Source organism: Lonchura striata, chromosome 5, assembly GCF_050655825.1.
Source record: "Lonchura striata isolate lonStrDom1 chromosome 5, ASM5065582v1, whole genome shotgun sequence".
Taxonomy (NCBI): Eukaryota; Metazoa; Chordata; class Aves; order Passeriformes; family Estrildidae; genus Lonchura; species Lonchura striata.
The window spans coordinates 39,184,711-39,209,422 of NC_140707.1; the positions used below are offsets into that span (position 1 = coordinate 39,184,711).

Here is a 24,712-nt window from a genome sequence, read left to right on the forward strand (position 1 = left end):
TCAAAAGTCAATTACTTAGTTCTCCATTGTGGCTTTCCATCTGTGCACCGTTTTGTACATAAAAGGATCTGATGTGACTTTCATTCCCAGCACTGAGCAAACCAATCAACTTTTGAAGTTCAGTCTCAGCTACCTCCTCCACAACTCCAAAGGATCCAAAGGTCTTCCAAACCTGAAGTCCAACAAGCAATACCACAAGAGGTCCACTGCTATTTAGTTCTCACAGTCCTCAAGAATGCAAAAATCTTCATTACTCATACAGAACCAAAATGAATACAGAGCAACTTGTTTCCTGAAGTGGACAGTAACATGGAACACACAGCTACAAGCTGCCTAGAGAGTCCATAGAAACTTCACCCCTGGAAACAACACCCCTTGAAAAAATCCTGAGCAACCCAGATTAACTTCATCATAACACTTGACTACATGACTATTACTGGGCCTTTCAAATCATTATCCTTTTAACAACTTAAGCATACTCAATTTCAAATGTTCACATGATAGAAATATATTTTCAACCAGCCAAATCTTTCTTTATACTAGCCAGACTATGAGTAAACACACGTGTAATTACACTTAATAATACAGATGAATTTCTTCTATCAACGCTTAGAAAATACAAATTGGACTAAAAATGTCTTATGCTTATTGCTACAATCATTATGTTTTACTACATCAATGGGTTTTCCTAGCTTAAAGTTACTGCATTTACTAACAGATACTGTTTTCACTAGACAACACCAGTACACATCCAAAAAGCAAGACCAAGATTAGATACTATTTCATTAATATAAAGTGTTGATCAAGATATGAATAGACAAAAAGAAAACAGTCTAGACTTTTTACTTTCAGGCTCAAATCATCTGATTTTTATCATAACTAATTAGAAAAGCAACCACTCCTAATTAATTAGCTCCACATTTACTGTATTATAATTCTTCATTACCAATTAAGCATACATTCTGTAACATACAAAACAGAACCAGACCAAAATAATTCTGGAAAGATGACTTCTGCAGCAAAGCTTTATATCAAATGGGTACCTTACTCCAGTGCCAAATCACAGGATGCAACTATAAATAAAACTTTGCCTTGATGTGTCACATTTACTATGACCATACACTTCAGCTCTAATCCATACAAAACTGATTCAAAGAACAGCCCACCCCAGATGATAAGGATGTTTTGACAGTATTTGCACTTTTAGATCAGATCAATGTGGTTGCTCTCAAAACTGAAATAAGTCTTGCAGCTGAATGAGAAAGCTGACCATTTTTTCTCCCTACTCCTAGTACCAGGAAGAAAGTGTCTATTCCAGCTTGTCTAAGTTTTTTCCAAACAATTAAAATCTCAGTAAAACTTTAGTACTACTAAAAAGGACCATGCATTGTTACAAAAAAACTGTATCATTATATTGCATTTTGCACTTAAAATAAAGTACAGGGACATCTGAACTAAATAATGTTTAAGGTCCCTTCCAACTCAAACCATCTATAATTCTGCTTATAAAACAAGAAATACTTAGTCTTTTAAACAATCACTTAATTCGTAAAACCTGTACCAGCATAATTCATCTCTAAGTAGGCAGAAGCATACCTTATGGAAAGATCTCATTTATGTTGCTTTTTCTTTTACTTCTGAGATAGATATAGATATATGTGTGTCATAATAAAGTGTGTGTGTGTATATATATACACACATACATATATCTATTCCAGAATAAAGCAAAAACTAAATAGCCTTCCCTCCCCTGAATCAAAGCTTCCCTCATTAGAACAGGTAACACAGCCAGAGAAGGATGTGCCACTAGGCAGAAGTATTTTGCCTTCTAAAAAGAAAACAACAGAAAGCAAAGTCATGTGAGAGTTTGAAGAGTATCCATTCTGAAAAGGAAGTACTCCCCATCTGTGATTCCCAGCACATATAGCTTCGCTTTATAAAGCTACCTGTTGTGAGGAGACATTAGAAATAAGAAATGCTCTACTAGGAGTCCTCCTATATACCCAGAGAATGGTACAGCCATCCTAAACAAAATTCATAGTAAAATAGATGCTTTTAGCCATCAGGAGCAGCACAGAATTTCCCCTTCCGTTTCACGCTTCAATTACTATCTCTCTCCCTTTCCATGGCATAGTCATTTATGACCTGAACATTGGGCATGTTTGTATTTGAAGGTTCTTATCCTGAAGGCTCATGAGAAAAATGTTTTATATTATGTCTTAAAGTTTCAAATCACTTCTTCAAGCATCAAATTAACAATACTGGTTCACCTTTTAAAAATACATACTGTTATTTTCAAATCTCAAGTGAATTAGTAAAACCAAAGGCTCTCTTATTTGACAAAGTTAATTTCATGTATAAACCCTTGTTCCCATGGGTATAAGAGCGAAATACATTAAATGGCCATTCCACTTGGCATTTCCACCTCCACCTTGACCATTAAAGGACAGAATAGAAAGAGCAAGGATAACATGTTACTTGAGAAGAATCTTTTTATGAGGCTTTTGGTTCAATGAAGGATTTCCTTCAAGCATTCTATTTCTAAAAATCCATGAAAGGGGGGCTGAAGAGCCAGTCAATTTTATTTCGTTCATGTATCAGCTGAAATGAGGGGCAAGATTTGCTTAGCTCGCAGGTCCAGCCCCGAGAAAGGCTTGGCCATTACTCAAATCCACCCATCAGCAATGACATGCCCAACTACCCCTCCATGTGTCAATGAAATACAAGACATGCATTATGCAGTCACACTGGCAAATACCAGGAGAAGGATGTGCGTATGAATAAATACAGTATATCACGATTCTCTGTTCTGGTGAGCTACAAATTCTCATGTAACAGGTTACGCTGCCTGACTGTCAAAATGCAGTCTGTCTTCAGCCAGTCAGGTGGTAAATTAATGCTTTGACACCCCACACCACATAGATTTCTGCAAGGAGTACAAGGTTATGTCTGAAGAGTTACAGAGCAATGTGAGTAATGTGAACACCATGCTCAGGAACAATAGCTACATGAAATACAGATTGTAGCATAAAAGTATTCAGGGTTTTTTTGTGAAATATAGTACTTGCATATCTGGAATAAGAGAATCAAAACACTCCTCAAAGGACATGAAAATTCCCTGTGATCGTGATCTTAAAGCACACACTAAGAATTAAACACTATTAAATACTCCTATTACAATACATAGCAAATTAAATAAAAATAGGACCTACTTTGTACTAGGTGCAGCAAAAACAAAGACAGTTCCCAAGATAATTATCTAAACTACTTCTCATACCACAAGCATTGGGCAATTAATATTGAAACTATACTGTCTCTGCCATAAGGAAAGATGCATATAGTTAAGGATGGACAAGTTCATCTTCTATTGTGCAATCCCTGTTTTGATTGTTTCAATCTGATCTGCACAAATTCTATAAAGTCATTTAATTATACAGTATGCAAATCTCCATGTTTCAGTTCGTTTAATATCTTGCAGTCAGAACCCAGGAATTCATCGTCTCCCTAGTAACACACACCTGATCCAGAAAATACTCTGCACAAGTACACAGGCAGGCAAAAGCAATTTCTGGAAGGAACTTTAAAAATATCTCACCTACTAGCAGAGGAAATCTGCTCCAAATGACTAAACTCACAGCCTCAGGCTTCTAAGCCCCCTCCAATCCAATCATGTTCAGAAGTGCTTTTTACAAACCTTGAGCCAAATACTGCAGGCATCCTTGCCTGGCAATGGCAAAAACCAAACTACCAACTCTGTAATGACACCAGGAGCAGTGTTAGCAAGGAAGGTCCCCAGGGCTAACTCAGGGTATATCCCTGAGAGCTACCTCAGTACACTGTGACCTGGTGGTCCTCAAGCAGCACTGCCCAAATGGACAGTGCTGCAGGACAGTGACATCCTCTGCCTTGGCTGTTAAGCATCATTGCAGATCCAATTCACAGCACCATTTCCATACTAGAAGCAGTCATCAACCTCACTTCCCATTGAGGATGACTCCTGGATAAATGCCAATAAATACTGCTGCTAATATTCAGACAGAACATTTGAGTCTTAAATGTCTCTAGACTTCATCTAACATTAACTGAGAATAGAGAGGGAGACAAGCAACTCAGCCCAGGGCCACCACGAGCTCAAATGCCATACAGCTCATTGTGCCACCTGAAGATGAATTCCTCCAAAGCCAGTGCCCCCCCAGGAAAGATGCACCAGGACTGCAACACATTCAACACATCCAACAGCCCTCCCAAGTGACAGTATCTATTTCTAGGTAGGAGGTTTGAAAAAGAGCAGAACAAGAAATTCAGAAAAAATTCATATGATTTCTGCTTTGTTGTTGTGAAGTCTTGCACTGGAGTGGCTTCTTGTAAACAAATTCCCTAGCAAAACAGATGTTGTTTAGGGTTTTTTAATATGCAAATATCTCACCTTTAATCAGTTACAACACATTTTCTAATCAAAATGTCCCAAAATCAAAAATTGAGCTTTTTTTTTTTTAAGAAGCAAGAGAGATTCTTTCATCATCAAGCCAATTAACAGAGCTGTGTTTTTTTCTTAGAAAGACAAAAAGAAAATTAATTTCCTTCCCAACAACTGGCATACGATTTTTCAGCAAAACTCTTGCAATTCAACTCTATTATTCCAACTGAGGTGTGTGTGTGCTTCCCCAAAAAGGGTCCAGCAGAGTACCTGTGAAAGTCAAAATATTGATTATGACCACCATTTACGATGTGAAAAATTAGCTGTCAGAAGAACACTTAATGAATTAGTTCTGCAAACACAAGAAACAAACATACTCTTTACAAATTCCAATACTTTGAGTATTTACAACCTCCTTAAATCATCCCAAGGGCCAAATTATTTTATAAGATTAATTAGTGAAAAATCCCAGTGAACCAATTTTTATATGTATGCAAGAGTTATAAAGCACATTTTCCTCCTTCTACTGTAAGCAGCAGGTGTCCTATTTATCTTTCAGGCTTTTTACTACACACTGGGATTGTTTACACACAAACTTTGACAGAACGGGAGAATTCATTTTTAAGAAATTTAAAACAAATCAAAAAAAACAGAAAAGACTATATACTTTAACAGTTTAAGATAAGCATTAGAAAACAACATTTAAAAATAACTATATAAAACTTCCATGTTTTGAGCTTATCCTCATAAACACTATTGGCTAATTCCATTTAACTAGAGAAAGAGAGGTTACAGTTTGGGAAGACAGATTAGCCTATACTTAAAAAAAGCCATCCTTTAAACTTTCAAATATTTGTATTTCATATCTACAAAGACTTCCCCCTGCCTGTTGCAATCTCACACACAGGCCCCTCTGTAAGGCACTACTGCCTGCAAACAAGACAAAAATCACACCCATCTGACAATCATTTGGCCAAGGGGCAAGTACTGTAAATCCTGGTGAAAGAGTTTAATGGTTGTAGCCTTGCACCTCAGTTAAGAAAAATACTCCTCTGGCCCCAGTTCCTTGATGGTAGGTGGTATTTCCTTAAAGTTACTGCATAATTTTTAGATATATACTTATATATGTATTTATTTCTATATACTAGCAAGATCTAGCAATATTTTCATAACAACTGAAAAAAATAAAGGTAATACCAGATCCCTGAGTTTTCAGGCACCTGTTGTGACAGGGCTGTAATTCCCTCCTCTCAATGCTTCAGCACTCCTTTCCACCACCCTGTCTTGGAGTAGACATTTAAAAAAACAAGCTGAATGAAATATCATCAGTTAAATACAGACACCTGCCCCCAAAGAGATGAAGTCAGATTAATCATAGCCACCTTACCCAACAGTTTGCTATTGCCACAAGCCATAACCTGACAGACAACTTATTTCCTCCCCACCTCATCTTTTTGGGTTATCTTTGCACCAGCCCCAGCTGACCTGCACAGAGTGAAGTCAGACACAGACTAACATCATGAGAAAGATGAGATATGGGAGCAGTAGTCATGGCAGGGTTTCCCAACTCCCTCATCATGGTGTTTGACACACATAGGAAATAGATTAATACTGGCTTCCCAGGTATCACCTACCAAGTAAACCTGTCAGACTCCAAAAGCATGTAACACACACAGGAAAAAGGAACCAACATATGCAATGCTTACACATGCAGGGCTCAAAAAAAAAAAAAAAAAATTACCAACAAGCAAACAGCAATGGTTTGCAAGGTAGAAAGGTAAAACTATACAAACCCAACTTTCAGGCTTGGATTTTTTTTTTAAAGTCACCCCTAAAAATGAAAAGTTTGAGTTATTTTCAGGCATCACAAACACTGCACTCTGACTTCAGGCATCACAAACGCTTTTTCTGCACTCTGAGTCTCAGGCTTTTGTTCTGAGATGTATTTAAGGTAACTAGCTTGAAGTTTAATAAAAACAGAAATGCATTTTAATGAAGATAAAATAAATTTTCATTTCAAAACATGGCAAAAGACTACTAGACCAAATAAAAAGAAGTAACAAAATTTTCAAATGGGCCCCAAGAAAGCTTTTCAACAGTGAAGAGGAAAACTGACACACTAAAATTATATTAATACTAACCTTGTTGGCTTGTGATGATGATCTAATCTTTCTCTGTTAACATGTAACAAATATTTCATTTTTTTTGAAAGCCCATCTGGCAGATTTTGGTAGACATGAATTCTGACCTATGAAACAACTCAAGTTTACAAGGAAGCACATCTCTCAGTATAAACAATTCCATTTAAAATCTGATGATTTCTCATCATTACACAAGAAGTGTTAAACCATCTGTTTCATGCCATTGCTTTTGTTCCCTGGCTGTATAGCATTGACCACAACTGCCCAAACTGAAGTTTATGGTTTTTATCAAGCAGCTAAAACACAGATTTCTTTTCTGCTACCATTTTGTCAAATATGTTGCTTATGTTGAACTTCATTAAAGGGAAAAAGTGCAAATATTCCAAAACAGATTTTACTGTCAAGTTGCCAAGACTGTGAATAATTTTCATATGATATTGTATTTTCTGACCTTTGTCTTAATTCTGCCTAACCTGGACTTGCCCATCCAAAAATAACTACAATTCATTTGTTTCCAGTGTGATACACAATCCCTTTGGTATGCAAGCATCAATGAGACTTAAGCAAGCTTGAATATGTTAGTTGACAAAACTCAGCACTATATCTCTGTTGGCTAACTAAACCGAGCTTTTATTAATTTTTCCTTTGTTTGCTTCCCAGAAAACAACAAAAAAAAAAAAAAAAAAAAAGAGTAAGAAAGCCAAGAACTACACAATGTAAATTAACAGGCTGCTATAATATTTTAATTTCATATAATTTATTCCATTACAATTGTCAGGAAGAAGGCAGAAAGGTAATCCAATGAAACTAACTGACAAAATTCTAATTGTCTCTCGGACACCAGTCTCTGAACTTTGGCACTAACAACTGTACAGCGACTGGAAATATAAACTGGCAATTGCTGTTGGTCTCTGTATTAAGCAATTACAACATTATCAGCCAGATCTTTCATCAAGAATTAATAGAACTTTTGTTTTCTGTAATTATTGTATATATTGTCCTGCCACTAAAGAAGATTTTCTTACTATAGCAGGCCTACATATTTTCACAGCAAAGCCATCTCTGCATTTCAATTCCAGTAGGAATAGACTGTGCCCATCACAGATGAATGTACTGATCATTTCAAAAGAAACTACTCCTCTGTCCTACTGTAGCACAGAATAAATTTTAAATGGATCAAAATGTGAATCTACCCTTGAATTTCACCTCCAACTGAAATAAATACACCCTCCTCACCCTTTAACCGGGCAGGCAATAACACAGAAGAAAAAGCAGGTCTTGGCACTCCATTACTAATATAATGGACAGGTTTTAAGGAAGGTTTGAAGTTCATTAAAGAGAAAAATAACCCTGTTGTTGCTGTTGCCCTTTTGTCACAACCTAAAAGACAGACATTCCAAACAAAGCTTGCTTTACACAACAGTCCAGGCCATACATTTACAGTCTAGTTTACCTCTAGCTTTCCTCATACTCTCCTTTTTGTTGCAATTTCCATTTAATTTTTTGCAGTTACTTGAAAATTCTTGTTTCGCTATATTTTTCCCTTGGTAAGAGAAGTGCTCATTGCACAGTCTATGTATTGCAACTCATATATTCCAAATAAGCAGAAAGGTGTCTTCCTTACTATAAAGGCCTTCAAAAATATTTCCATATACATAAAATATGGAGTCTTTGGGGGAAAAAAACATAATATTCCTTCCAGCTAAATCTTGTCTCTTTAATGCTAAATTGTTTTTAACAGTTTCAAGTGCTCTGAAGAGTACAGAAAAAAAATGCCAATGAAACATTTTCATAGACATAAGTCTAACCCTGTAATTTAGATTTTTCTTAACTAAATCACATCACCAAAATACAATCTGTAACTGCCTATTGGCCTCTACTTCACCTGCAATTCATGCTTAGATTACAGGATTTCAACCCTACCCAAACACCCTTTGAGAAAGTCTATGAACCTGTCCCACTGTAATGCAGTTGAACATTTTACAACCAAACCAAAATGAATTTCACTCAAGACAATTCCATGTGCTAAAGAAGAAGCTGAAGGGTTTGGTTTTGGGGATTTTCTTTTTTCCAAGAGATTCATATACTTGTTGCTTCATTTCTTCAGTATATATTAGTATGTACTAATAACACCTCTGAAGGGCAAAGTCTTGTTTTTCTCACAAGTTTCCAATATAACCGTGTTCCCACAAAAGTGATGTTTCTCCATCATTACTATTTTTCATTATATCCCAGCATTACTATTGACAAAAACTGCTAGCATCAGACTAAATGCTTGTTAGCCACCTACATTCAGCTGACAAACGACAAGTTTCTCAGACAACTCTTGCCAAGATAAGGACTCCATGGTCAGAACCTTGGCAGAAAAGTTTCTAACTTCCTCCACCAGATTATGCCTCCAGCATGTTATTTGCACCTACTGGATTCCTTTGGGGTTTGGTTGGTTGGTTTTGTTTGTTTGGGTTTTTTTGGGGGGGTTTTTTGGTTTTTTTTAAATACAAAAGGTTAGAAACCACAGTTCTGGAAGAATTTCACCTACAGCTCTTATTTGGGATAGCCCATTTAAATCAACTGCACTATCCTGTAGGATGCCATGGACAGTGGAGCAGCCATTTCCAGGTCTGCTGCTTTCCTCTGGCCAGCTTCTGGAGTGTAGTGCCCTTGGTCCTCCTAAGCAAGTCTTTCCACCACACCTCCAACAAGTTGCCATCCAAGTTCCAAATCAGTCATCCACAGCTGCCAGAAACACCTCCTCAGAATAATCACTCTGAAATTACTTTTCAAACAGCTGGATACATGTTAAATGCAAAAGCAACTCAAAGAACCTGCAGCCAAGAAGTTACTGGGATGATATGTAGGTCAAAAAGAAATGGAGGAAAGGAGGATACCTAGGTGTCTAAGGTTAAAAGTGCCTCAGTTTTAGACTTAGAAGGGCAGAGTATTGCTCTACAGTGTTATGAAGTTAAGTAACCAACACTAAAAAAGCCTGCAAACAATTTTACCACTTACTGGTGTCTTTAAAAAAAGGAAGTTGGGGGAGGAGTAAAAAAGCAGTAATTTTTCATGGATTGGGATGACAGACACTGACTGCAAATTCAGTTTTAAAAAAAGTTCAACTTTTTTTTTTTAACCAACAACATAACTAGCCCAAACTACCTATCTTAGACTTTTTCTTCTTCCTGATTTAAAAAGAGACCTGCTTCTTTCATATTTTGTTATTGATCTGGAAAAGGTAATGAATAAGGGGAAAACAGCAGAAGAAATGATATTTAAATGTAAAGACAGCATACGAAAAAGGCTGGCAATGTAGCTCTTGAAGCATTGTGAAAACAAAGCTTTGTTCTTTCTCCTCCCACCCTCTATTATTCTGTGTGATATAATCATGTTACATACAGTTATTAACCAAAAGCTTCTCAAAGCTTTTCACAAACATCTAGTTAGGCCTTATAAAAGAAATAGTAATTTCCATCTTTCCAAACAAGAATTACAGACAGGGACCTGATCCAAAACAATGCCATGTCTCAACCAGAACCTGTGCATCCGCAGTGTTGTCACTGCTGTCCAGCCCAGCACCCACGTGGATGTCCTTTTAGGTCTCCCTCTGACAGCTCTCAAAACATTTACTATATACATTAAAACGCACACTTTAAAACTATTTACCAGACCAATCTAACTGCAGAAAAACTGTTGTTCAAATGAGCTGGAGGGTTTCTTTTGTATTACCCACTATTTGATAATCACCCACTTGGAATGAAGAGATAGACACCAACACAAATTCAGAGATATTCTGTTCTTTCCAAATGAGCATACTTCGTTCCTAAAACAGCTCTACTGAATAGGAAAATAACTTTTTTTGAAAAGGCACAAACAGGTAAGGAAGAAGATATATATTAAATGTTATACCACAACATTGTTACACCTCCTAGTCCCAATCACACAGGGCCCCTACAGAACTAAAGCATATTACACAAAGCATTCTAATTACATCTAACAAGAGTGCTGCTAAAACAAGCTCTTCACCCCAGGAAGAGACATTAAGCTATGCAGAAACTAAACATGCCACAAAGCATAGGAGTTTCAGTTTAAGAGAAAATTAAGATTTCAGCCCCTTCCCCTCAAGAGCACACACAGTGAAAATATACCTGTATAACACATCTAAAACCAAGCTCCATTTCAGCAATATTCTAACTAATATTTGAATCCTTTAAATGTCACTTCTGACCATAATATAACCATTCTAATCAATTAACAATACATAAAAGCAGTAACTAGGAACATCAGATCTATCTCCTGACATGGGAAAACATTAGGAGACAAAGGCTGTATTTTGTAAACACAGCACTTTTGCTTTCTTCCTTAGACACGCTGTTGTCAGATCTGCATATAACAAAGTGACCTGGGTTGCCACGTTGGGTGCTAAAAAGCAGGCATTTGAAAAAGAACCTACTTAGGGCTGAAAAGGAAAAAAACCTAAACGAACCTCATTGCGTAAATCCAAGTCCCAGACAAACTTCTTTGTACACAGTCAGAGTAGCTTGAGATATTAATATCCCAAACCACTTGCTTTCAGGCAAGGATTTGCCCTTAGTAAGCTCAGTCTCACTTTTAAGGGCAGGCTGGGACAGGAGCCAAGGGAGCCTCAGACAGCACTCACACAATCCTGCAGCTGATACAGGGAATATGGGAGGGGGAGCTGTTGGGTGGTGGGATAACCACAGGCCCTTTTTCAAACGTGCCTTTGGTCTGTCTCAACATGAAATTTTATGAGAATTTGGGAAGTCATACTGCCTTGGAATGAACCAACAGGTGTACACATCTCTCTCACCTGCACAAAGTTATAAAACAAAGAATTGTAGGGTAATGCTAATGAAAGTATACAGCTAGCACTTTGAACCACTTGTCATCCTTCCACCTTTATAAAGCTTGCTGAAGACAGGCAAAAAGTAGTCTCTAATAAGGCTTTTTATAGACAAACTTCCCTTTTCACTGTTCTGTCATGTTTTATAATTTTAAAAAACCCACAAGCCCAAAAGTAATTTACCAGATATTAAACCTAAAATTAAAAGGCAACACCTTTTTCTTTATGCTGAGCTGACAAAGAAGCTGAACAAACAAGTAAAACTTAAAAAAATACATAATAAAATTCATAACATTCATTACACTGCATTCCACGCTATTACTAAATAGCAGCTAAAGACCCAAGGAATACCTTTTATAATAAATCAAAATGCAGTTACAACAGAAGCCATAAGAAACCCAAGGAAATGGGAAATATTTATGGACATCTCAGAGCAAGCCTAAGCATCCAATCCTTATATCACTCTTCATTGCGCCTTATCTATTCAGGGCAGAGTTTCACAGTACCTGTAGAAAATGCAAACACTCAGTTATGAGTTAGGTACTACACAAAGGCAAACCTCCTGCCTCCAGCTCTTGCTTGAGAGCAAGCAGTGTGTTATGAATAATCTCGGGGGGAAGCTACTGGCTTCCTTCCCCACCAAAACAGAGGCCAGATAACTCTGGATATAGCTCCTCTGTCCCACACCATCCAAACATCACTTTAGCATCTTTAGCCCCATGACAAAAGAAAGCCCTGGATCCTCCTAAACTAAGAGACAAAACTGAATTCCTAATGCAACAATGCATTCAACATCAATGACTGAGCACATTTCATTGCCTTTTTTTAAACTGGAGAAGAACACATTATTTTCAATAATCCAATTATGAGCATCTGCACCATCGTCAGAGAAACACTCAGGTACATACTCTGGAAAACTGTTGGGTTTAAGATACTAATTTAGAAATCACACTATTTCTATTTCAGCATCAACCACAAGATTTGATTATCTAAGGAGCTCGACAAACAAACTTTAGCAATTTACTTTAGAAGTAGTAATTTTATGTTTTTTAAATGAATTTGAGTACTAAGGGAGATTAAGTCAAGTCCCTCTTCATAATTACTCATTTCCAGGAACATGTGCTGACATTTTTCAGCATATGGCCATTCTTTCTAGAGCAGAATCTGAAGCTAAATTTCACATAGATTACTTAAACCGTTTCCCAGCACTTGTGCTTTTTAGTCTTATCTCTACCAGACATATGATAGCAAGATTTCCTGATAACTACCCACTTGGAATGAAGGAAAAGAGACACCAACACAAATTCAGAGATATTCTGCTGTTCGTACTTTCCAAATGAGCATACATAGTTCCTAAAACAGCTCTACTGAATAGGAAAATAATTTTTTTTTAAAAAAAGCACAAACAGGAAAGGAGGAAGATACATATTCAATGTTACACCACAACATTGTTACACCTAGTCCCAGTCACACAGGGCCCCTACAAAACTGGGACTCCTTCAAGAATATGTACAAGCTGTTTAATCCTCATTATACCTTACTGCTCACAGCTGATCCTGGCCCATTCTGAACAACCATCCTACATGCATTTCAGAAATATTGCTAACTGCACTTACTTCCAGTTTTAGTGTAGCTCTCATTTAAAACCATTTGTAATAAGGAACAGTCAAATAACTCACTATCATCAAATCTCTTCATCATAAGATAAAGCACAAGAATACTAAATGCAATCCAGTCACAAAATTGATGAGAAAGGACAGCAATGCACAAGCGTAAACAACCACAGGACATCCTTTCCACAAGGAAGCCAAGGGACAAACAAGTTACACAACACATTTTACAGAAAGCAACATTTAGAGAAGGGACAATGCAATAAATCTCTCATGGAGTATAGGAAGCAAAACAAAACAACAAACATGAATATAAAGAAAATTCAAGATGCAGAAAAGGATGTTTTGAAAGCAATTACAATTTGATACTATCTTTTTATGTTACCATTGCTTGAATACATCCCCTCAAAAATACATTGTAATCAGCATAAAATAGTAGAGTTTTCATGCAGATATAGTGTATCTATCACTATTTTAAAATTAAGAACTTTTATTTTTACTTCAATTTCATAGGCCTTGTCAGCCAAAGGAGCACTGTCTCACAAATTTTCCTGTATCGGTATTGATACTTTTTGTACCAAAAAAAATTATTCCAATTTATCCCAAGTTCTCTGCTTTTTGGAAATAGTGACCAGATACAGAAGTTAATGCAACAAAACTGCAAAAAATTGTTCAGATTATTTTTATAAAGAAGAATAAGTAAGGAAGGCAGGCAGGCAAAGAGCTATTCAGAACTGGCAAGCTTTTCTAAAAAGATTTCATAACTCAAAAACTAATTAGGCTAAATTTTTATATATATAGATTATTATATTAGGATGATACGCAAGAGCAAGTTTCAACACCACCATTAACAGTGAAATACAAAAATTTGACTACTCATTTGAACCATCTAACACTGCACTGACCGACACAAGATGCAGGCACAGCCCCACAGCCTCAATCTCCCTTGTGTCCACACCAAGTTGAATAACTTTACTGCTCTGGCTAAGAAGAAAAATAATCCAAAAAGTCAAAACCAAAAAATCTGTGCAGGTCCATGAGCTTCTATGATTCACTGTTTATGCCCATCTATTAGTACTATTGTAAGAAAGGAAAGTAGCATGCTTCAGCAGAAAGAAGTAATGTAGCAGAAGTGCAATTTTAGCCCTGGTTTACCTTAGGCTGAAACCAAAACTACACACAGTACATTTTCAAACTGCAGGCACTGTGGGAATTGACTTTTGAACAAGATACACCTTTAAAGAACATCTGGAATAAGTAAATTCTGTAACTTATCTGTAACAAAGATTAATTCTCATTTTTAATCCAGGTTTTCAACTAAATTTTAGGACTCTTCACTAAATTTTAGCTGAACTGCTTTTCTGGTCATGGTTCCAAAGAAATTTCCATGAGGGAAATCACAGAATACTCTTGAGTTGGAAGAGTCCACAAGGATCACTAAGTCCAGCTCAGGACACCCCACAAGTCACACCCTGTGCCTGAGAGCGTTGCCCAAACGCTGCTTAAACTCTGTCACATTTAGTGCTGTGACCCTGGGGAGCCTGTTCCAGTGCCCACACACCCTCTGGGCGAAGAACTTTTTCCTGATATCCAACCTAAACCTTCCCTGACAGCTTCAGGTCCTGTCACTGGTGGTCACCACAGAGAAGAGATCAGTGTCTGCCCCTCCTCTTCCCCTCACAAAGGGAATCTGTATTAGACAACTGTGTAGTAGGAAACGGCATTTACTGAAAACATCATATCCTCAGGTATCTCAAATCCCACTGCATTCATGAAGAAAAAAATTATTTGCCCTTCATTCTGTCTTTACTGCTCAGAAAATGTAACTACCTTATACAATTATCACAAAACTTCATGACTAAGAACACAGTGATTTTAATATTATTCCCTCTTGAGATAGCAAGTCAAACCCTTAATTGCAAAGCATCTAATATATCTTTAAAATTCCTCTTAGATATATTAGCCAAAACTTAGCAATTTTCCTGCTTACTCAGCACACTACCAAAATGGTTAATCTTGCTCTCTTTTAGAAAGAAATCGCCCATAAGTTTCAAAACATTCTGGAAAAGGTATTAAGTGTCCAAATGTGAAGAAACATCACAAAACTGTTGCGTTTTATTTTGCACCATTTCTATACTGAAAGACTAACTTGTTAATTTTTTTTTAATAACAGACTCCATATTGTAGTTTTTTCCTTCTACTTTCTGTGCGGCTTAATCCTGGCATCAAAAGATTTCATCCAAAGGATGGCATTCATGCTGCCAACAAACATACAGCTTTTGGCAGGCTACAGAGAAGTCAGTGCTTCTCACAGAGCAGCTCTGTGCTGTATAGAGACTGATGCCAGTAAAATATTAGTCCAAACTGAAGTTTATTACATAAAATATATGCAAGGATCAGCATCCATACTCCAAGAATTGATTTCTCTTGATGAGTAAGAAAGTCTTTAAGGGTCTTATAAATAATAAACAAATAGAGTTTTTCTCTACATTTCATTTTCAACTGGAATAAACACTAAATAGTAGAGAAAATTTTAAGAGTACACATGGGAGAGCACAAGCAAAGATAGTGTAAAGACTCCAATGTAATATATTACTCTCACGTGGCTTTAAGTAATTACTGCTTTCTAAGCTCTTTGTCTGTCCTCTGACATTGGAAACAGATGAGGAATTGTATCTCAAGCAGAAAAACTGCTTCATATGAAGGACAAAAAGAGCAGCACTGAAGGTCTGTACATTAACTGTTTTCACTCATAAATGCATAGTAAGCAATAGAAGTTTTTCAGTTCAGTTCATCTGCTGCAGAGTAAAACACCCAGTAGCAGGGTATGGAAACATTAAATGAAACACAGTAAGAGATGCACTGTCCTTTTTTCCCAATTCCTCAAAAGCTGATTCCCTGAAATCTATTCTTTTGACACAGCTGCAAGCTTAACTCATAGCTCAAGCTATTAGATGGACTTTGCTGCTCAGATTTCCATGGGCAGATATTTTCAGGAACTAATGGACTTATTCGATCAAACAGTTTCATTAACCAGCCATGAGAGTACATAACCATTATAGGTACTGTATGTAGCAACTCTTCTGGACTACAAGGACAACAAGCACCCTGAAATATGCATATACACATATATAAAATACATGGTTATGTACACTTATAATAATATACTTAATAATGTAGAAGCTGGTCTTAGTGGAATCATACTTAATGCATGAATCAAGTTAAAACGTCATTTTGCATTACTTCTTGTTCCTATCACTTTTTTTCTAGAAACTGGCAAAAAAAAAAAAAAAAAAAAAGCACATTCTCTTTGTTAAATGAACTCTGATGCTTTAAATTCATACCAGATTTTTATACACTTGAGAGCTGACCGAATCTGGATGAAACTATTTGGCTCCAAAAGATCTTCAACCCCTACTCTATCCTACAAAGTAAAAAAAATGACCATGCAAAACGCAGGCCTGTGCTCCCCACAAATAAAAAGCAAGGAGTTCTGAGCTAGAGCAATAAATAAAAGCTCAAGGCATATGTTCATGGTCACCACAATCTTACTACAATAAAACTGGCCTTCTGCTCATTATCCATGTAGAACTTTCATCAAGTCAAAATTTCCTAGTATAAATATCTGTGTATTTCCATACAGTATTTGCATGTAATTATTCTGTGGCATGAAGTAGACTTAAAGTCATAACACTTTATGAGGTCATCTTTATGGTTACGAGTAATCTCTTTTAAAGAGTAGTGAAAAGCCATTTTTCACAGAAGGCATCAGTAACAGAACTCATTTTAGTTCATGTAATACTTCACAAGTCTTGTGTTTGGCATTTTGCAACACCAGAGCCCAACCATGAATTGATTTTTATGTATTATCTAGAAGTTTCAGAGAAATAATTGTAAAGGCAAGCAAACTAGAAATATTCTGAGCATCTTCCCCTTACTATCTGGAATGTAACCTGGTGCCAAAATCTAGTGCAAATTATTATTTCACATTACTATACTGGCTCTCAAATCCTGCCTGCTAGATACCTCTCCACATAGTATATCTCTGATTGTTAGACAGCCACTGGAATACTGACAGGTCTAAAATACACCTGTGTACTTGCAGCATACTGATTTACACAGCCAGTGAGGGGGCAAGGAAGAAAGTTCAAGGAAGGCAACACCCAGGGAAACTTCCCCACCACCTTAGTGCAGGCAACAGGCACAAAGAGCTGTGTACTATGTACACAGTAAAACTTAACTGAAGTCACACTTTTTATTCATCAGTTTAAAGTGTTCAAACAAAAGAACTAGTTAAGAAAAGCTGAGATTTACAGTTCTTGTTCCTTTCAAAAACGTCATTAAATCAGCTTCTTATTACACAGCAACATTAAGGAAATGTTTACAAATCAAAAATGTACCTTTGTAAGCATAGCAAACAAGTCAGGGTGTGGTTGCCTCAAAATTGGCAGGGAACTTTTGCCTGTCAAATATTTCCAGTTCTACCGTGCAGCAGCTTGGGTTTAAGGCAGCATAATGCAACAGGTTAAAACTCAGAGCTCTCATGCCATTGCCACAACTTCAAGGTGTGCCTTTTGGCTCTTCTGGAGGTACTCTTCACTGTTCACCCCACTTTGCTGGCCTGTTCAAAGAAAAACATCTATAATTTCTTTACAATATGGTATGTAGTAAAGCACCCTGCCTTCCACAAAGAGAAGTCCAAGCATTTAGGATTTGCTAAAGAGACAATAAGCACTCAAAAACTATGAGATGCAATAATCTGGAGAGCCCAGAAACATACATGGAGTTTTAGGAGAATATTAACATCTCTCATTGAATGGTCTTAAAGAAAATGGTGACCCAGTAATTAGAAAAGAAGGGAAGAGGATGATGCACTGATAACCTTCCACAAGGATACACACTTACACTTACAAATATGGATTAAACTGACAGCTATAGAAACTTTCATAAACTTTGTAAAGCTAAAAAGCTTGCTATCCAGTCAGAACCTTCTTGTTTCAAAGTCACTGTGGATAGCCACAGAAGGTTTAGACAGCAAATGGCTGATTGCAAAATAAAATGTTAGATGAAATCCATCGCCCATAAATCTAACAGAATGGAAAAATAACCTCAAGTGGTAACAACTGAGATAGTTTAGAAGAGAAAATAAAAATCATTGCCCCATACAACCTACCACTCATTGTTCAAAAAGATAGAGGAACCAAAGAAAAGTGATAAATGGACATAGCATATCTTCCATATAAAAAATTACGGATAATTATGGCCTTGGAGCCATTAAAAATAATTAAAATCAGCAACATAAGCAGGAAATAGTTATCCATTGTATACAAGGATTGGTGAAATCTCAGTAAGATAACCAGACTTTAGGAATTTAAAAGCAATTTTTTTTTTCCCATACAATATATAATTGTTACCACAGGACAATATGAAAATCAGAATTATAGTTTGATTCAAGAAGAGAATCCACAGAAGATCTGGCACTTTTTAAAAATAACACCCTAAATCTGTCACCTCCAATGCTGGCGGGCATTAAGCCAGTAGAACACTGTAAAAACTGCTTGTAGCTTCTCTTATATGGTTTGTAAAAATCTCGCACAATTTTAGGTGGATGTGCTACACATACACCCTGCAGTGTTTAAGGCTTAGATTTATATCCTCAAAACTGATACATTTAAAACACTATTCCTTAATATCTAAGTCACTCTCAAAATATGAAAAGAACCATAGTTCTCTCATTTTTCAGTAGAAAATGCAGCATTTTTTGAACATCATATCAACCCAAAGTTTTCTAGACACCATTTGGAACAGAGGGGAAGGGAAAATGTCATAAGGATCACAAATGAATCATCTGAAACTACAGACTACCAAAGTTGAACAAACTGCTCCGCTAAGGAGCCCCTAAAAAACCTGAACTAAATCCCACATATTCTTGTATCATCAGGATAATCATATTAGGTGAAAATATGCACATAAGTGGAAAAAAAAAGTTTTAAAATAAAGTCAGTGATAAGAAGTTACAAGGTTTTTTTTATTTACTTCAAAGCTCCTATTCAATCTTTGAAAACATCTCTTATTTGTAAGCACATAATGTAAGATTATGCAATTGGATTATGGCAGTCGCAAAATATTATGTGCTGAAAACACCAAAGCATTTACGGGCAATGCTTGCCAAACAGTCATTCCATCAAAACCACGACTCAACCACTACTTGAGCTAAACTTGTTTGAACCAGACCAAAATACAGACATAAAGTATGTTCATACTAAATTGCAAAACAAATTCCAGGAAAACAAAAATAACACACCTGTTGGAATACATGTACAGAAGCAATCTGCCATGCAGAAACCTGCAAGTGACACAGATTTGAAAGAGGCAAAGGGGACAAAAAAAAAAAACAGTTTACAAACTTTACGTTTCATAACAGGAACATAAAGAAAGTCCATAAATACCTCAGATCATTGACATGGCATAGGTGGAAACAGCACTGAGAAATTAAAGGAGTGACCCATTCCTAACAGAAGAAAAAAAAACAGAAAAAAGGAAACCAAGGGGTCTGTCACCTATAGATTTCAAGTAGAGTTGAAAACATAACTAGATTATTCTCATCCAACAGCTGTGTATAGTGTTGTGAAAGAGATCTTGTCTCATCCCAGTTTCTAGTGTCCAAAACAACCAACAACAGTCTCAATTAACATCCTCATTGCAGGATATAAAAATCAAAAGAAACAGAAGAATTGTTGTGGCTGTGCATTCTCTGAGTGAGACAGCAGCTGCACTATACTCACAAAGTTGCATTTCTTACAACCTGTATTCTTCTTGGTTTACAGATAAAAGTTATACCAGCTCTTTAAAAATGTATTTCCTAGCTTTGCTGGCCTTCAAAGAAAGCAACATATAAGCACCCAGAAACCCCAGAAGTTACAACACTACTTTTAGGATGCGACTTCACGAGCAAATTTTTGGTGCAGCTAATTGCCCCTCTCATGTCTGCTCAATTTTAGGTATGAGGTGGAGGAGGACTGACACAGCAACATGCCCTGTGCAGCAGTGACATTATATGGGAGGGGGGCCTAGAAGCAAAATCTAGCAGTAAGAGAGGCCAGTCATAATGCAGTTGCAGGTGTAAGTCTGACACATAAGGCACTCTAGTTCATTATTAAGTATATTACCTTGTATTGCAAGTCCCTTTCCTAGGCTGTCAAAATTTTTAGAGACATCTCTCAATATCAGAACTTCAAATGAGATTGAAGGAAATCCTGCACATCATCCTCCCAACCTGCACTTAAGTACATTTCAGTTTTCGGTGCTTTTATATGCTTAGAAATTTCAAATTAAAAATTAAAAAACACCAAAACCAGTGAAACAAAAGTTCCCCACTCTACCCTGTCTTAACCACACAGGTCTGCTGTGGGCATGTAGGAATGGCTCACCAACATTCAGGAAAGAGGGCCACTTGGCACACCACAGGTTAACAAGTGCTGTCCCTGCATAATTTAGCTTAGGTAGCAATCATGTAAGAAACTTGGAAAATTCACAAATACCCTTCTATCACATACAGTCAATTAAAGATGGGGTCTAAACCATTCTCGGGAAAAAGAACTGAACTCATTACACTGAAGAGCCTTCCTAAGTACTCCTCAAAAGTTAACACTAACAAAAAAGGTTATTAACAAATTCAACAGTTTTCTAACCTGCAAGGTTAGAAACATGACCACCTCAACTATTGTTAGGTCTGTTTAAACCACCTTTGCTCTTTCCTCATCTACCTTCAAGAAATGTTAAAAAAAAAACTCTACCTGCACATAGGTAAACCCTTGTTCCACTCATCTCAAGCTCAGACACTCTTCACATTTAAAAAGAAAAATTGAGCCAAATCCATGTTAGCATTGCAGTGCAGAAATCAGATTTTCTTTGGTAGAAATATAAGAGCTTCAAAGTATAAAGCCACTGTACTAAGTCAATTTTGCCAAGGGATGATTATTTCTGTCCATCAAATTTTCTTTAAATTACTACAATGTTTTTTAAAAGGTCATTCTATTTCCATTATCAATTAGAAGAAAAGGTCAGAAACTGTTACATGAATAGTCTATAGCTCTGCAACTAAAGAAGTTAAAAGAAATTAACACAGAAAAATCCAGGTATAGTTTATCTACACACTGTGAAACAGACCTTCAAAAGAAACAGGTTACGTTCTCAGCCCACTTCTCCTTCATCTTCTTCACAATGTGAGCTTTCTACTGCATGCAAAAAAATTATCAGGCAAAACTTTAGTATCTGACAAGAAAAAAGTTATTTAAATTAAAATGAAATATATTTTAAAATACTTCAAACCTAAAGCAACTCCCTGAAGTTATTCCTGAGTAACAGTCATTACCTCAATATATTAAACCTCATTTAAAAACTGTTTCCTCCAAGCTCCACTGTCAACATGGCACTTCAGTTATTTTGTTACATTTCAGAATAAACAGGTGCCAAAACTTCACCTCCACTCCCTCAGTGTTCTGCCACCATATATTGGTATTGTGGAAAACACTTGATGTATGCCATTTTCCAGGTTTAACTACTCCAAATGATGGTATTTTGCCTTATAATGAAACAGAGACAGACTGAATTTGACTGCTGCCTTTATCCTTCATAATTTCCTCTCTTTTTTCCACTTAGGTAGCAAGAATTGGCAGGTTCTGCATTACAGTAGCCAGATACCCACAAGAATTTTATGCAAGATATGGGAATTCTTATCCTGCTCACCAATTCCTTTAGATAGCTGTTCTAAAAATGTAGGTTCAGAAAAATCTTCAGATTTTTTTATCCCTATCAGTACCAACGTCTGTGAAGTCCAAAGAATAATCTTAATCTAAAATACACCAAAAATAGAATATCTGATTTAATGGCAACAGCATCATGACAGAGATACACACACCAAAAAATCCCATTTTCCTCCAAAATAAGCATTCTAAATTCATTCTCTTCTTTTGTAAAGACCTTACCAAGCAAAATTGTAGTTACAGTTTCAGCCATATAAGCAATTCACAGAGCAAACTGATAACCGAGTAGGACTACATGGCAAGTTCAATTATGGATGCACCATATGCCTTCATCATCCTTTAGGTACACAAAAGAATCAATTTGTGCAATTTGTTCAGAACACAAAAAGCCCTTTTGGCAAGAACCAACAGTCTGAACACTTTACTGTGAACATCACTGGCTCACTCCACACAGCAGCAACAGTACCTTAAACAAGCACAGGAGTTACACGGCTCTGCCACAGGACCACAACCATGAACATGGTACAGGAATTTGCCAAATCCCCATGTTTATTAGAAGAAATAACCAGTGGGTTTATTTGGTGGTGATATTTTTTCCTAATTAACCTTCCTCTGATACTTAAGGTGACCTTTTTGCCAACATCTCTCAGCAGGGTACAGCAGTAGTTACTTCCAGAGTTACTTCCAAGTTTTGTAACTCAGTTCTCAATTTATCTCTTAACTTCACACACCGCCAGAGCTGCAAATCAGAAAATTCTAAACACTAAACGCTTATGTCCTAGCAAACATATACATCAAGAAAATTCTTCCATACACCTTGACTGAAAGCCATTATCACAGTAAGGTACAAAAACCACAAACACTAATAACATTAGCCTTGATATAAAAATACAGAGATCTGATTATACCTTGAACACACATTCCGGCATCAGTTTTTACTTTTTGTAGGCTGCAGTTAAGGGTTATCTTTCAGGAGATGTGGTGATCAGTAGTCACACTAAAAAGCAGTATTCCAAATCAGCACCATTTTTTCCTAGTAAAGATTCCCAACCAGAATATAACCTGGTAGAGGTTCAACAGCAGTACACCTCTCCTGCCCATTTTCTCTCCTCTTCCAGTGGTCATTAGCCAGTTGTTCAGCTAATTACTGTTTGATCTTACTACTTAGTGTTGCTGCAATTATGCAAAGTGGAGTTTTGCTTTTAAGAACAATCTCCATTTTATCTACTAAAACACATGAAAACAAAGACTAATCAAGCAAGTACTTTATCATTTATTCTCCCACCTGTAAAAAGGAAAGGCTTCTCAAAAAGATGAAGCTCATTAACTGAAGCAACTTTTACACAACTTTTCAAAAGCATCAGCTGGGGGAAAAACTAATACATAAAAAAAGTTTAAAATCAGCAATAGTGACTTCCTGCCCACTGAGCATTCAATTGCCTTTGCAGAAAAGTTTTAATGCCCCACCAATGTCTCCTATTCCTCAATGCTACACAAATTCTTCTATTTCCTGAAATAATTTTAGATCACTCTAATGAAGTCACAAGCAACCACGAATACAAATTTATAAACAGTAGGAAACTTGAAACAGGCATCCCTTACAGTTTCATGCATGATGCAGAGGGAAGGCATTCAATACAACCCAAGCTAGTGTAGTACTTTTTGTGAAAGCCATCACCACCTGGGAGCCCCTCTTCTCCAGGCACTCCCTGACAGCACTGTACATGATGTCAGAGCAAGACACACTGGATCTTCCACAAACACATTGGCATGGCAAGAGCAGCACCACCACTCTGTATGATTGCTAAGATAGAAAAGATCTTTCACCAGGCATTTCTCCTTTTTTCCCGTCAGCTTTTTTGGGAAAGAGTGGTGTTTTATGAGGCTTTTTTAAAGGCACAGAAATCAAAAACTAAAACATTTATATGTACTAGGTTATTTCTTTGATTTCACCAGCTGATAAGACAGGAACTAATAAAAAAAGCCAGGACTGCATTCACCTTGGCCACAGCTGCTTTAAAGCAGGTTCACCTTCCATAAATAAACTCACATTTGGTATATACTGGAAGCAAAGAACAACCAGCAAGGTCTTCAGAGCCAACCTTCTTAGCAAAAGCAAGCCACTAACTCTTATATTCCAGTCAAGACATATTCTAAATATTTATCTGGTATAGCATTGTCTTAGAAGAAAACAATGACAGAAAGCCGTTTTAGAACAATTCCCACACACAGGCAAACCTCCATCTCCAACTAGACTGCTTTAGGCTACAAATGAAAATCTCCAGCCATACTCCTGCCATTGGAAAAATACACTTTTTAATAAAGGGGAAAAAAAACTTTAAAATGCACTTTATGGGAAAGAAAGAAAAATTAATTCAAGTTTACTATACCCCAATTTTCTTCACCTTATCCATCCAACAAGTAATTCCACATACAGAACTAGAAACGCAATATAACATGTTCAAACATAAAGGAAATTCAAGTCTGAAGTAAAAACCATTTTATTTCCTTTCCTTTTATTTTTATTCCCAAATCCTCAGCATTTCTATTTCAAGATTTGTATTTCCAGGACACCAGACAGGCTTTCACTCAGCAACAACATCTCTATAGCTTCCCTACAGTAATCCCCCTGCAAGCCACCTCTATTTCACTCAAGGCAGACAGACTCCCTACCCTAAAATACAGCCTTGCTTTCTCCTAAAGCATTCCTGAGTTACACATATACACCAAAAGTTAAGCTCCTACAAGTCTAGTATGGTTTAGCTCACCTACATCTACTACAAATAATATATCAACAGTAAGGCTGAAAAAGTTGATAATCATGAACACTGGATATTTTTAGAAGTTGTTCTACAAAGAAGAAGCTGCAGTTTAGAAAGTCCATGCCTGTGACTACAGAAAGCGAGATGCAAGTACATGAT

At 36.7% G+C, this 24,712-nt stretch overlaps 1 protein-coding gene across 3 annotated transcripts in view; it reads right to left on the reverse strand.

Annotated features, from left to right (window-relative positions):
* Window positions 1–24,712, reverse strand: part of SIPA1L1 (signal induced proliferation associated 1 like 1) — a 198,778-nt gene that overhangs the window by 157,498 nt on the left and 16,568 nt on the right. Inside the window, exon 1 of one of the 3 annotated variants that reach the window (XM_085581887.1) lies at window positions 17,427–17,647. The exons of the other annotated variants lie outside the window; for them this stretch is intronic. The gene's annotated coding sequence lies outside the window, so the exon portion shown is untranslated. Of the gene's footprint in view, window positions 1–17,426; window positions 17,648–24,712 lie in introns of those variants that run through there. 3 annotated transcript variants of the gene reach the window in all.